The 14,077-nt window shown below is 40.9% G+C and overlaps 1 protein-coding gene across 2 annotated transcripts in view; it reads right to left on the bottom strand.

Annotated features, from left to right (window-relative positions):
- The window catches only part of PHACTR2 (phosphatase and actin regulator 2), a 92,883-nt gene that overhangs the window by 77,586 nt on the left and 1,220 nt on the right, over window positions 1-14,077 (bottom strand). The window lies entirely within an intron of this gene.

Genomic DNA, 14,077 nt, shown 5'->3' with positions numbered 1-14,077 from the left:
TTTGTCCCAGGGCACCTTAATTTTGCACAGCATGCAGACAAGGGACATGGAAGAGCTCCTGCTGTGGCAGCAGGATTGGGAAGGAGACACGAGAGCTCCTTCCCTACCCCACCAACATGGCACCCTTCTTTTCTACTACAACTTCCAGCCCCCGGGAGGGAGAGGAAGAGGCCCAATGTTGGCACTTGCACACCCACCCAGGGTGTCCCTGTGTGGCTGCCATAGCCTCAGGTTGCCATGGCATGAGCTGGCGAAGGTAAGGTGATGGTTTAGAGATGGGCAGCAGCGGCATGGTGCATGGGGTGTGTGTGTCCCAAGATGTTGGAGGGTATGCAATGGCCAGGTTTCTTAGAAAGTCAGGCTGCTGGAACTTTATTTTATTAAATTTATATTGTACCCTTCTTCCTTAAGAAGCCCAGGGTAGTCATGGGGGGGGGGGCGGACTTCTTTTTAAATCACAACTTCACTAAAACTATGTTATCTAATGGAACAAGCCTACAGGCAGTATTTATTATTATTATTATTATTATTATTATTATTATTATTATTATTATTATTTTAGAAAGATAGTGTCTTACTACTTTGTGCAGACAAAGCACATACTGATTCACACATACTGATTCGCACATACTGATAATATTTTTTTTTTAAAAAAAAGAAAAACTTGGTAATGAACACTGCTTGACTATATTGTGTCATTTTCCACCTATACACAAAAAGAAAATGCAAACATCTTGTGAGAGCTATTCTTTCATTTTCAGCTTTTCAGTTAAACAAAATACATGTTTTCCCCAAGTTTTTTTTAAAATTGCCTGTTGGTTGCCAATATAATTCTCACAATCACATGGAAGTTACAGTATTCTAGGAAATATTTTATATTTCTTTAAATTGCACATTCCAAACTTCTCATGGCATCCATAAGTCAGTGATGGGAAAGGTCAGTATTATGCCTCATAAAGACACAGGAGGGAAGAAAAAGAATGAAGTTTATTGTGAAGGTGAATAATGAGTTCACAGGGTGACTAATAGAGAGGAAATGTGTCAAAACAGAGAACGGGAAGGGGACAGGGCCACATAAAATTTAGATATCTGAATTTATACATTCCTTAGAAAATAAGGACATTCTATTCTACATCAATAGAACATCCCTATTTTCTCAGGTTTGTTGGAGGGTATGAGATACAAATTTATAAATTATTTAAATAGCAAAACAATCCATCTCATCATAGTGGGGAAGACCATGGTCAGTACAACTGCTCTTTCCTTTGGCTTCTTATATTTAATCTAGGCTTGGTCTGGAAAAGCCCTTCAAATAGAAGACTCTTCTCTGCGAAAGTAGGATACATGACCACCCTGTGAGTTAAGAGCAGAGTTCACACCTCCACTAAAAATTATTTTATTGATACCCTATGTGGACCTAAAGCAATTAAACAGCAGCAGTACCTCTTCCAAGCCTCAGCAACGATCAGTTTCCCAAGCCCCAGAGGAGTGCATCACTATTTAGTCACGAGGACAGACAATTACCACACATCTGCAATTCCCTTATGTCCAGTCTTATTATCTTTTTAGGAACATGTGAAACATATCACTGAGCTGTGATTCTGTCACAGTAAGCACTGATCCATGGCCGCTGTTCCTTTTCATTCTGCAAGATGGAAAACGTACCTAATGTAGAGAGCTCCAGTACCATTATGGCAACCTGCCTAGGCTCATCCACACGGCCGCTTTCCCCAGTGCTTTCCCCTAGGAAAACCCACTGTTTACTGCTGAATCTGAAGGAACAAATGTCAATCCTGTGGATTGATGTTTGCTCCAATTCAATGGCAGACAGTGGGTTTTCCAGGGGAAAGCTGAAGGGCAAATGAAAAACCTCTCTGACCCATGAATAGAAAGAATGTATAAGTGGAAAACCTCTCGATCTCGTGCTTTCTAAGAATGGGACAAGCGGAAGTGTGGCTTGGTCCCCAGTCTTAAAGGGCCAGGCAACAACTGCAGTAGCAACCCAGTGTCCTGGTAATAATAATAATTTATTTATATCCCGCCCATCTGGCTGGGTTTCCCCAGCCACTCTGGGCGGCTCCCAACAGAATATTGAAACACGATAAAACTTCAAACATTAAAAACTTCCCTAAACAGGGCTGCCTTCAGATGTCTTCTAAAAGTCAGAGAGTTGTTTATTTCCTTGACATCTGATGGGAGGGCGTTCCACAAGGTGGGCGCCGCTATCGAGAAGGCCCTCGGAGCTGGACCTCAGTGTCCAGGCTGAACAATGGGGGTGGAGACGCTCCTTCAGGTATACTGGGCTGAGGCCATTTAGGGCTTTAAAGGTCAGCACCAACACTTTGAATTGTGCTTGGAAACATACTGGGAGCCAATGTAGGTCTTTGGTAGAAAAACATGGTACTGCTGTACTGCTCTACTTCCTCGTCACTTTATAAGGTTGTGGGTTGTTATAGATTGCTTTTAATGTAGTTTTTAATGCTGTAACCCGCCCTGGGATCTTATGGTGAAAAGTAGGTAATAAACAAACAAAATACTTATTTGAGAGGCTAACTGAATAATATGCTGCAGTTTTAGAAGATATTTGCAGTGAATTTTCTACAGAGAGAGAGGGCGGAGAAACACTTATGAAAAAACTAGAAAAACAGGTCCATAAATCTACAGCTCAAGAAGGTTATAATTGACGTTGCCAAAGGCTTCAACTTTAATAAAGCCCACAACACAGTTTGGCCAGGTGAGGCCACAAAATGAAGCCTCATTTGCTGAAGGAATAAGTGTTGGCAATGCAAAAGCTGGCACTCGGGCCTCTGAGTCATTTCTATAGCCCACTGTGTCATTGTACCATTAGGGGGTAACACTCTGTTAGGCAGTACTATGTGACTACTGCTGCCTCAGTTAAGTATTCCAAAATTGTTATTAACTCAACAGCAAGCTGCAATTCAGGTACTATTATTACTTGAAGCTCTTGGCAATGATGCAAAACACAGAGCAACCATATACATTATGGAAGAATTGGAGGCATTTCCCCACCTCCCTAGAAGTTACAAAACATCCAGATTATTGTGCGTTTTCTTTCACCTGGTCACCCTTTCACAGGATATCACAGGAGGCTGTCTATTCCTGTCAAGGAACACAAATCAATGCTGTTTGGATGACGTGTTCCTAGGGTAGTAATCAGGCTTTAAAATAATCCACTGTATTACATTTCTTTCCTCTTCACAATAGCATCACATTAGCACTTGCACTTAAAGTGCTTGTTTGGTGTGCAATTGAAGATGCTGTAATTATCACTGTAACACTCAAGTTTATATAAGGCACCAAATGAGGTGGGGGGAGTGATACAACTTATTTAATTTATACCCAAGATACACTTTTCAGCACATGTCTTTAAGGAGCAAAATTAGAAACCTTAGGAAGGCTCAGCTCCAGAAAATGCCAAGAGGGACAATACGAGATGAATTTAAGATTATATAAAGCATTAAAAAAGAATACAGAATTGATCTTTTGGGGGGCTTATAATGCTAGTGAAAAACATTAAACATGAATCCAAAAATATCATGGCAATTTTAACTATTTTTTACTCAAATTATTTGAAGCTTTGTCCTTTCCCATCAACATTACATAAATGTAATTAACAGCAAAAAAGCATTAAAATTTAAAGATATGGAAAAGACAAGGAATCAAAGTGTCAGCAATATTCAATCAGTTGAAAAACTAGACTAAACTCTATCACTTTCTGCCAATGTTATCCTAACCTCAGGCAGAGAAAAAAATCAGGCCAAATAGGAAGATCTTTCAAGAAATCATAAAATGTTCAGGTTTTGGCAAGTATCCAAAGAAAGGGAGTTCATTATTGTACAATAGCCTCCGGCAACATTTCTTCTTAATTTGCCAGAAGTTGAATAACCAAATGGGTAGAGGCAAATGCCTCAGTAAATGATGACAGAAGAAGCCCCCTCCCACCTGCCTTTCTGTCACTCATTATCCATCAATCTGATGTGCTGAGTAATAGTGTGTCATGGGGCAAAGCCCATGGAAAATGCAATCCTTTTCAGCTAGAATGCATTATAAAAACTTTTAACGGCTGTATTTGGACATTTCTATTACATTTCTTTTAATTCTGGAAAGATTCATGAAAAATAAAATCTTTATAAAGTTGTGTCTGTAAAGATGGAAAGAACCTTAATGGAAGCTGTTACAAAATGCTGCAAGAAATGAGGCTATTGAAAGCTGACCACACCACCTGATCAGATTTTATCATCACTATTCTTTGTAATTTCAAATTTGGCTATCCTGCTTGACAGCGAAATGGGACGACCCACAGACAAGGTGCAGCTTTTCATACAGATGGGCATATTTCCCAGACTCATTTAGGATGAACTCTGAAATGATCCGAGGAATTTTTTGGGTGTGGAAATCAGAAAACCCCAGACAATCTATCTCTACAAGCCCTCTCAATCCTCAAAAGCTGTCCTCCTGAAAGATGCCACAGCTGGAAAGGAAACTGGATTACAGTAGATGGCCCTTTGATACGATCCAGAACGGCCCTTTTATGTTCTATCCCTACAAATGCTCTCTACAGATGGAAGAGTGGGCACCAGACCAAGATCATAGTGTATTACTAGGTAGTAACATTTAGTTTCAATGTATGTATGCCTTGTTCTCTTAGAATGGCAATGGTATCCACCTGAGAGCTGCAGGAACCCATCTAAGAGGTGCTGGAACTGAGTGTCTGAAAGTATCAGCTGAAAAAGCCCTGGGTTTAAACAAAACAAAACCTAGCAGTTCGTAAGCATGCCAGTGCAAGTAGATAAATAGGTACTGCTGCAGTGGGAAGGTAAACAGCATTTCCGTGCACTCTGGCACTCATCATGGTCCTCTGTGCACCAGTAGCAGTTTAGTCATGTTGGCCACATGACCCGGAAAACTGTGGACAAACGCCAGCTCCCTCAGCCTGAAAGTGAGATGAGCACTGCAACCCCATAGTCGCCTTTGACTGGACTTAACCATCCAGGGGTCCTTTACCTTTACCTTTACTGATACAACAACCCTGCTGAATATAAGCAGGTCTGAGTCAGTCAGTGCTTGGATGAGAGATGTCATTCTATCAAGGAAGAAACATGAAACATAAAGTAGAAAGGACTTCCCTTTTGAAGAAAATGCAGTCAAGACTTTTCAAAACAGATGGCAAAAAAGTTTCCAAACATAACTCAACAACTGACCCAAGCTGGTGCTGTGGTCTAAACCACTGGACCTCCTGGGCTTGCTGGTCGGAAGGTCGGCGATTCGAATCCCCATGACAGGGTGAGCTCCCATTGTTTGGTCCCAGCTCCTGTCAGCCTAGCAGTTTGAAAGCATGCCTGTGCAAATAAATAGGTACCGCAGCGGAGGGAAGGTTAACAGCGTTTCTGTGCACTCTGGCACTCATCACAGTCCTCCCTGTGCCAGTAGTGGTTTAGTCATGCTGGTCACATGACAATGCTTATCTGAAGTTACATAGAAAGGAGATGTGCAATTGTGATCCTACACATTTATCTTACAAGGCTGCCTCCAGGGAAAATACACGCAGGATTACAGCTTTAGATACATCTCCGTAGAATACTAAAATCTTATTGCTGTTAACAGAAAACTTGTGGCAAAACAATCTTGCATATATTCATCTAGGGATAGATGTATCAGTCTATTTCCAGTTTGTGTCAATTTCGCGTGTGTTCATGCATGAGTCAGCTCTGTCCAATTTTTGTATTAATATGTACATTTTTAATCTGCATGAAAATACATATTTAAATACTGTTTTATATCAACACACACATTTCTAAACATGTGCCAGCCTAATATATGCATATTTAATTCATTTGGTATATTTTTGAGCCAATAACACTACATGATAATAGTTCATGACTGGTAGGAAGACATGAGTGTTCACAGTCTGTGAATCACTAGCTCTCTACGCAGTGAGGTCATTGTCTGATCTCACAGACTAAGATGCTGGAAACCTTGATTTGGTTTCTAAGTAGCCATGTGCCTGCTAGAGTTAATGAACTACTACCAAATTTATTCTGCAGCCTACATATTCAGGCAATCAGTTTTTAATGGTTTCAAAACAAGTGCAGCATTGACAAGCATAATAGCAAGTGATGATGCTCAGTGGCGTCTATGCACTAACTGCTGACATTTTACCAGTCGCTGCCCACGCACTTTCAAACATATCTTCACAACCAAAATGGCTAGAAACTTATTTTGTACATGTGTGTTCTTTTGAAGCAATATTCATAGAAAATTGGATTTTACAACCAATGCCACACTTATTTGTGTTTTTATGGACATTTTCTACACAAATCACAGCAATGGGTATCACATTTTACTAGTCCAGATAAATAAATGAGTGGTAGTTCAGCATTTATTGTGTTTTGTATGCAAAAGGTTTAATCATTGGCATCTTCAGGTAGGCTGGAAAATTCTTAATTCCTGGAAAGTCACTGACAATTAGTGTAGATAATACTAAGCTAGACAGACCAATGTTCTGACTTCCTATGACCAGTACAGCCTTCCTTCAATATATGAATTCAATATGTGGTGGCCACTTGTGGGTAGACATTCTCCTACTACAGCAATGGAGATCATCCTAAACTGGGATCTCTTCCCATCCACTCCAGAGGGTATGGCCAACACTTAAAGCTTTATAACCTTCCTATGTGGGAGAGAGCCTCCTAACAACCAGCACCAGTCCTGCCTAGCTCTGGTGTGCAGGGTGTGAAGGGCTCAGCAAAGCTTTTAACTTTTCTTTCCTTCATTTTCCTCTCTGGGACTATTCAGGAAAATATAATCAACATGGTTCCCTCTAGTAAGAGAGCTAAAAGCCCAGCACTTAGAAATCATCTGAGATTTCAAACAGGAACAGAGATGCAACAGAAGGTGTTCCCTCTCAATGACTGGCTCCCACAGGGGTAAAGACACTTGTCACTATACCAAAGTCCCAAAGGTGAGAACAGTTTCAGCTGCATCCCTGGGCTGTCTCCCAAACATTCAACCATCCCCACATCATAGGGCAGACATGGAGGGTGAGCACTTATCCTCCCCAGCAAGTCACCAAAAATGGTGACACAGACACCCAGGGGGCATGGAGCTTTCCCTCAGCAACTTTTTCTGCACCCCCACCCTTTATCCATGGGTCATCTCTTCACCTCTGATTCTGCAAATGAATTAGACAATTACTGGATAAGAAGCTTTCGTTGTGTACACACCAGATTGTTAATACACTTGTGGGTTGCACAGAGCCAGTTTTCCCACATGCTCTTTCATGCATGTTCATTTACACACGACCACTTTCAATTCAACTTTATCTTAACGCTTCCCACTCGAACTAGCGGGTGATGCCCTGCATTGTTGTCCCTTCCCCTCAATTAGTGCTTCCCCTATCCCCACCCTCCCCTCCCTGAGATTCATGTGGGCATGTGCTCAGGCCAATTAAAAAAATATTTTTGAGATACAAGTTTTCCATTATACCTTACTTTAACAAAACAATGGGTGGAATCTGCATTATTCACTGGTGCTGTGGTAGCAAAATATGGGGATGATAAGCCCAACAACCAAAAAACAGAACGTGTGAAATATTATTCTAAAAGGCCCATATTAATGCTTTCAGCCAGAGCATCTGCTCACACCTCTTCATCAGTGTCAACCTTTATTGAGCACTACAAGCTAAATATCTCTTCCTTGGTAACCTCAGAGATAGCAGGAAGGGACACACACATAAGGGAACTGCTAATGTACATCCTTGTCTAGGATGCCCTCTACTGCTGCAGGAGTGTAGCATTTTCTGTAACTGTTCTTTCCCTAGAGTGGCTAGAGAGCAATCTTACCCTTCTAGGTAAGATGTATTGGGGGGGTGTTGCTCAAATTTTTAAGTTACTTTTCATTGTGTATTTTATTACAGCATGAGCTATGGTATGTACCCAAACTGGGAGGGGCCTCCCTTCCACATAGGAAGGGCACAAAGATTCAAGTTTTGGCCCTGCCTACTGGAGTATAGGGTAAGAGATCCTAGTCCAGGATGCCCTCCATAAAGTATAGAGGATACTTGACAGTAAATTCAATGTTCCAGTTCACATGACCATTTCTAAAAAAGCAATTTTCAATGGGCGTTGACCTTGTGTGGTTCCACTTATGCTGAACTGAGCTTCTGAGTTTTCCCAACATGCATCCTAGAGCAAAATTCACCATGTTCTGGCCAAACCTACTTTTGAAAGATTTTCCATAAAAGCATTACATTGGAAAGCAATCATACACTGAAATAGTCACAAGACCATTTGGGTTGATGAGAAGCATTCAAAGACTACTTCATGTTATTTTTACCACATCAAAAAATGGTTTGGGAAATGGCTAGGAATGTAAAGCAAAACCTACCAGAAAGCCTTGATCCTAAGAAGTAATACCACCATTACGTTCAATGGGACTTACTGTCAAGAACACACAACAGTGCGGCCTAAATATTACAAGCTGCAAGTCATTTTGTAGCCTACATTTGGATGCACTTAAAATTGGTGTTATATCACCTATTTTAGAAATAAACACTTTGGTTAGAAAGCACTTCTCCTCCTGAGAAATTAAAGACTTTTTAAACAGGCATTTGATATTATGGAGAATAACATTTTCCTATCAGTATGGCAAACACCCCATCTAGCGAGTCAACTCTGCACAGCAGCTTTCCTATGTACAGAAACATATTCAATATACAAGCAAGATCAACATTAGATTCATAAAACCACCATTTCTCTAATGGCTGGGAATAAGTGACAGCCTTTACAAAGCAGTCTTGGGCAAAAGATGTGTGTGTGTGTGTGTGTGTGTGTGCGTGCGTGCGTGCGTGCAACCCCCCCCCCCCCCCGTTTTTATATTGAAATACAAGCATGTGACCAAAGCTAGATTTCTTATAACTGAAAAATATGAAACATTTTGCAGAGTAAAAAAAAAAAAGGCTGCAGGGGATGTTGGGGGTACCACCAGCACAGTGCATGGGTGAAGAGGACTGGGTGGGTGGGTGTCATTATTCTGTCTGGCAAGCTGATATGCTTGCGCAGATGGAATGTTTGTAAGAGCTTAACATTGAATTATACCCCTGATCAGGACTTGGACATGATCAGAGCTTCAACAGGATTGTCATTCATCTCTGCATTCTGGAATCCATCAGCACTGAGGGTGGACCAGCCAAATGGTTCCACCACCCTTGTGGGGAGGGGAGGTATTGCTACCACCAATCCAAACTTCACCAGATGATGGTCCAACCATGACAGTAAAATGCACTGTATCACTGTTCATCGTTTTGGGCAGGTGGGCATTTGAGACAACCTCGTTGTTGCCATGGGGACAATAAATTCTCAGTTGCAAACTTTTCATTATCTCACTGTGTTTCCTTTTTAGCTGCTCTGGAATCTAAGTTAGAAGTGAAAGTGAAATATTAATGCCACCTTGGCATATGGCCGTGAATTACAGCTCTGACAAATAAATAAAATCCCCAAGATAGTGGAGATTAAAGCGCAAGAGAGAATATTAGCATCTATTTTGAAAACAATGTTTCCTGCATTTCTCTATTTCAGTCAGAAACAGGAAATTACAAACACAATCTGGGTATCTATTAGAAAATTGCATCTATCAAGAGACAGGAAAAAGTTCAATGACAGATTTTCCTTCTCTTCAGTTTGCATAGAATATTGTTTTAACACACAAAAATGCATGCATTTATAGACATCATGTAGATGAAGCTTCTTGGTGTTGATGGATCTCATAGGAGTATGAAGATTATCAGGGTTATCATAACATAGAAAGCTGAAATTTGGTACACACATAGTTCAAGGCACCCTGATGATTATAAACTTATGAAGGTGGGGCATTTGAATAAGGCCAAGGACAAACATATCACTAAACCATGGTGCAGTGTTACAAGAATAAATTGGAGTAAGCTACAGCAAATCTTGGGTGTCATGACCCCTGACACACGAAAACCATTTGAATGGCAATTCCCATCAACTTTGGGGGGCCTGGCCTCCTCAAATATTTTTCTGGGGAGTGGAAGGGACCTTGGCCCCTAGGAGTTGGCTTCTATGCCCACAGTAGCAACTTAGCAAAAACAAAAACAAAAACTCAAAAGAAAGAGGGAGTGGTAATAAGCTACAGCTTCGCAGCCATGAAGAAAAGTCACAGAGCTCAAGGTCAACAAGGTTCCCAGGTAGAGACATGCTTTTGAATTTGCTGTCCTCCCCCATCTCTCTTCTCCTTGCACAGACAGCAATCAGGGTCCCACAGGGCCTTGGGAGAAGGGTCTGTGGCACCAGTCCTTAAATAGGCATCTCAAGGCTGAAAGCCAGTGAATAAGCGGCAGCTAATTTATTTATTTCCCCTCTAGATGTTGCTGGACTATGACTCTTCTCATCCCCAGCCATCTCTAGCCCTGTTTTTGCAGTGAAGTCCAATAATAATAATAATAATAATAATAATAATAATAATAATAATAATAATTTATTATTTATACCCCGCCCATCTGGCTGGGTTTCCCCAGCCACTCTGGGCGGCTTCCAACAGAAAAATAAAACACAGTAATCTATTAAACATTGCTTTCAGTGTGGAACTTATTCTAATGAATATATGCATAATATTTCTGTCTTCCTTTACCTTTTTGCACTGTAGACAATACAGACAACATCAATATGAAGCAAACCACAAAGCAGACTAGTCTGCTTCATAAGGTCTATAGCTTAAAAGAACTGAACAAAAGAGATGGCAGGAAATTGTTACTATCAGCATATTAAGCAATAATCTGTTTAGAGATGTGTGGTTCGTATGGAATAACAGATAGATGGATTTTGTGAACCGTTGCCAAAACTGCTTTTTAGAAAGCACAGTGTCTCTAACTAGAATATTCTCATTAACTTCTTCCTGTAGCAATTGATGTTTTCAGTATCAGCGATGGGGAATTTCTGCCTCTCTGGCTGCCACTGTACTATAACTTTTATCATCCATGACTATCGGCCATGCTGGCTGGGGCCAATAGGACTTAGAGGCCAAAAACATCTGGTGTGCCACAGGTTCAACACTTTTGCAATGTATACCAATACAGACAATGCATGGGTACATTCACATAAATTTCCCCAATACTTTAATGTCAGGTTGCAAAGCAGATCACATTTTTCTAACAAAGCAGTTCAAAGTACTACAGAGGTCCATAAAACACTGTCTAATAATTAGAACAGCAAGGACCGCCTTCTCATTCCTGTGCTTTTGAACCTAACATCCTGTTTGAAACTACAGGCCCTTGGCCCTCAAGTATTCAGTTCCCCAATTCCAGCTCAGAATAAGTCTCTGTGTTGCAGAGCTATTATCCATAACAGCCCTTCATAGAACTGGTTTATGGGAACTTCAACACTTCATGAAAGACTAGCACAGGAAAAATGTAACAGATAGCCTAGAATATCTGGTTCCAGCCTCAATAAATATCAACACCATTAATCTCTGCATAAATTGAAGGATCACCTTTCAACAGTACCAGGCAACACAAGTTTTGAGTTCTGCAGCAGAAGCCCAGAGAACATAGCCTGGAGATCTGCTATATTTTGCTCTGATGGTCCCCTGCCTACTGAACTCCCTCCCTCTGCTGATCCAGCTGTCCCTCAACTTCTTTTGTTCAGGTGTCAGTTTAAACCCTGTTTATTTTTGCAAGCCTGGGGCATATTAAGAGTGACTATTGATAACTATATTACTGAATTGTATCTTTGATTGTTCTGTTCTTGCTGCTGCTGCTGCTACAGTGGGTTTTAGTTTATGTTTTTAATTCTGTTCTTTGTTAAGACACTGTTAGCCACCCTGGAGTGTGTATGAGAAAGGACAGGATACAAGAAATAAAAGTAATATGAAGTTATACTTCAAATTCATTGATATTTGGGTGAACTTAAAGGCCCTCAAAGTTTGTGAGAAAATGAAAGTCCCCTACAACTCTGAATTAAACCCATGCTCCTGGAACAGACTATAGATGTTATATAAACAATATGCAGATTCATTCAGGTCCTGAAATATGTCAAGTGCAAAGTGTATTCCCTATATAGAGATTGTCTGAGCCTTGAACGATGCAAGTCCTCCAAGCAATGCTCTTCAGTCAAGACTTGATGTAAATCGACAAACCTGGAAACAACAACATACTGCACCTCCTTACTATTCAAAAAGCTTTTAGACAGTGCAGTAACCAAATGCACTCTGTTATTTCTCAAGCTGATGCCCATGCTCTGAGAATCCAGGCACGAAAACCAGTCTTTTCAAAAGCTTACACTGAGGGCAAAATTTTATGTTATGTGAGAGAACTACAGACGCTATCTCCTTTGAAAAAAGAGGGATGTGTGAATAGCTATGGGGCAGGGGACTCAGACAGAGACTGCAGTAGTGGGTAAAACAGTTTGCTTAACTCCCTATTGTACTCATATGCTTGCACTTGCATGAAAAATAGCAGATTCAAAGACATGGAAAAATGGCACAAGAGAAAAAGATTAACTTCTCCCAGCACTGATATGGGTATGGCCCTAAGACTGCTATTAACCATTTTTTAATGGCAAGTATGGCCTATACTTCCTAGCCTTTTACCCAAATGCTTGCTACATGACAGATGCTTGTTCTTATGACTAACAGCCCAAACCCCAGGCCATGTTGGAAGTTTTCAAGCCTTACAACTGAAGATAGGGTTGAAATCTGTAAAATGGTTGAACACAGTGCTATTAATTTTTTTTAGAAAAAGAGGTGCCAGAACTCACCATGAACACTTCCCTTATTCTCTTAGAATGGCAATGGCATCCACCTGAGAGGTGCCAGAACTGTGTTTCTGTGAGTTCCTCCTGAAAAACGCTCTGTTTGAACAGAGGGTTTGAAGTTCATACTTTGGAAAAAGTTGACACAGAACTCATTTGTTGTGCCAAATGGAATGGGCATGCAGCAGATTTGAAACAAGTATTTTCTCGAAACGTCAAGCAGCAGTATCCATCATGGATAATCCATGGCAAACCCATGGCAAATCAAATCAAGTGTTGGCTGTTGGAATAGTTGAGCACCTGCTAGGCCCCACACAGTGGCCTAAGTCCCTCATGGTGACCACATGCTAGATCCAAAAATTACTGAAAACAACCCTTTGCTTGACAAACTGACTTGCAACATATAGAGAAGACTGTCATGCACTACACCTGTGGACCCTACCACCCTAAGGCAGTTGCCTCACCTTGTCTCATGAGCTGGCTGCCCCTGCCAAAGCTTCAAGTTCCAGTGCATTCTCTGTACATGTAAAGTACTATATAACATAATAATATTTAGTTCTCCTAATGTAACAAAATGCTGTACAACCTGGAGCAGGGCTGGGAAATCTGTAGATCTTTGGTCGAAACAAAATTTTAAAAAATTCCTTCCAGTAGCACCTTAGAGAGGAGACCAACTAAGTATGTTATTGGTATGAGCTTTCGTGTGCATGCACACAAAAGCTCTTACCAATACAGTGGTACCTCGGGTTACAGACTCTGCTAACCCAGAAATAGTACCTCGGGTTAAGAACTTTGCTTCAGGATGAAAACAGAAATTGCGCGGTGGCGTCGCAGCAGCAGCAGGAGGCCCCATTAGCTAAAGTGCTATCTCAGGTTAAGAACAGTTTCAGGTTAAGAACGGACCTCCGGAACGAATTAAGTTCTTAACCCGAGGTACCACTGTAACAAACTTAGTTGGTCTCTAAGGTGCTACCGGAAGAAACTTTTTGTTTGTTTGTTTCGACTATGGCAGACCTACACTGTATGTAGATCTTTAGATATTGTTGGACTTCAGCTCACATTAGCCAAAGCCCAGCATGGCAAATGGTATCACATGACAAGAGTTGGGAGTCCAGCAATAGCTGGAAGGCCACAGCTCTGATCTGGACAATCTTTTGAAGTAGGCTGCTGTTATGACCATTTTACTAAGAGGAAAATAAGTCTTTGTCATGTCAGTTTCTTTAATGGTCAAAGAATCTGGCATACTAACTACCAGAGAAAACCCATCACTTGCTAAAGGATTGAGATGTAAA

The sequence above is a fragment of the Zootoca vivipara genome, chromosome 3 (assembly GCF_963506605.1).
Source record: "Zootoca vivipara chromosome 3, rZooViv1.1, whole genome shotgun sequence".
Lineage (NCBI taxonomy): Eukaryota > Metazoa > Chordata > Lepidosauria > Squamata > Lacertidae > Zootoca > Zootoca vivipara.
Note: the sequence above shows the minus strand (reverse complement) of the source record. Positions and strands in the feature narration are given on the sequence as shown.